Genomic DNA, 1,723 nt, shown 5'->3' on the forward strand with positions numbered 1-1,723 from the left:
CCTACACAAAGATTTTCAAAACTGGATTATTTTTATTTATTCAAATTTTTTATTATATTTTATCATTAAGTATTATGAGTTAATAAAATAGTTTGAAATGTTGTGTTACAAATGAATTAAAGAATCTATTAAAATTTTGATCATAAAGAATCTTTTTAAAATCTATAGATTCGTTCTTATATTCCTCCTTTTTCTATTAAAGAGGAGACAAATATCTTTTAAACATTCATCTATGAGCAGTAATCAATGTTTGAATGAATCGCAATCCATCAAATTTCGGTGCAAACTTGTTTGTTGAAGCTAAAGAAGAGTTATCACGTCCTCTTTCAGCCTCACCATCCTACAAAATCAAAACACTCACTTCAATTACCCACAAATTAAAGAAAACAGGATTGAGCAACATACCTGAAAAGAATCTTGAGATAAAGTTGAAACCAATACCGCAATTGCAGTAGCGGCGGCAACAAGGAGGGTCACTTTCTTCATCTTGAAGCGTTTTGTTGTCTAGAAAATTTAGCTGCGTTTTTTCTTAGAAAATCGGTGGGAGAGATTTGACGACTTATATAGGCAAAGAATGTGAATGATTTGTTTGTGGCCTTTTGAAACTAAACTATAAAAATAATAATGCATCAACCCTACCCTACCTTCAATTTGTTCTTTCGAATCACCTTTTGCAGTTCTCTAATCACCTACCTTATTTATTTATTAATTATTATAAAAATTTGCTCGAGTTTTATTTAAATATATCTTGTCAAAAAAGTTACAGAAATATTAAAGACATTTCATTTTCAACTATCAATCTTGACTTATTTCATTGAAAAAATATTAAAATTTCTTTTTTTATTTTCTAGTTAGTTACATTTTGATGGGTGCAAGAAATAACTTTTATTAAATCTGTCTGTACTGTGTACCTTGGCATATGTTTTAAAAAATTACAATAACCTTCAATGGTTTTGCTTCAAATCAAACTATTTGAATCACAATAATGTATTTTATTAAAATAATAAGAAAAATATAGTCTAGAGAATATCAAAGAAGAATTAGAGTTTGAATAAAAAATGATGACGAAATGAATACAGAGAATTTAAATCTCAAATTTGAAATTAAAAATGAGAGAGAAAATAGAAGTAAAAAAAGTTATAAAATATATCAAATTATGAGGGAGAAAAGAAGTTAGAAAAACAAATAAAAAATAGAATACAAAAAGTAAGCGAGAGAGAATAATAATAATAATAATAATAATAATAATAATAATAATAATAATAATAATAATAGATTGTTTTCACCATAAAAAACTAACAATTATTTATCGTGTGAAGTAAAAATATTTGACATATATAAAGGTAATCATTATTTTCATAAAAAAATTTAATTGTTTTCTGTATTTTAGTTTATTTTTATTTAAATAAATTTGTGTTTAATCTAATAATTAATTTTGTATTATGTTTTTTTATTAATATCACTAAATCAAAAAAAAAATACACGACTCAATATAATTTAAATACTTTAGATTATTATTTTTATAATTTAATATTAAAGAACTTTGCTGAATCTAATACTTGGAGTAATGGTTGAGTTTGTAATTTTTATTTTCTTAATTTTGTGTTAAAATAATAATAATTTGTAATTTAATAATTTATTCTAATTAAAACATAGGTAACATGTATGAATATTTAGAAGCTTAGATATTTAGGGTACATGGATTAAGATTGTTACCCTACAC

General features: G+C 23.7%; 1 long non-coding RNA gene across 1 annotated transcript; it reads right to left on the bottom strand.

Annotated features, from left to right (window-relative positions):
* Positions 1-143: 143 nt before the first annotated feature.
* LOC140920910 (uncharacterized) lies at positions 144-894 on the bottom strand. Its single transcript, XR_012163568.1, has 2 exons — positions 442-894; positions 144-340 (listed from the first exon to the last, which is right to left on the bottom strand). It is a non-coding gene; the product is annotated as an uncharacterized lncRNA (long non-coding RNA).
* Between the last annotated feature and the right edge of the window lie 829 nt (positions 895-1,723).

Source organism: Cicer arietinum, chromosome 6 (genome assembly GCF_000331145.2).
Source record: "Cicer arietinum cultivar CDC Frontier isolate Library 1 chromosome 6, Cicar.CDCFrontier_v2.0, whole genome shotgun sequence".
Classification (NCBI taxonomy): domain Eukaryota; kingdom Viridiplantae; phylum Streptophyta; class Magnoliopsida; order Fabales; family Fabaceae; genus Cicer; species Cicer arietinum.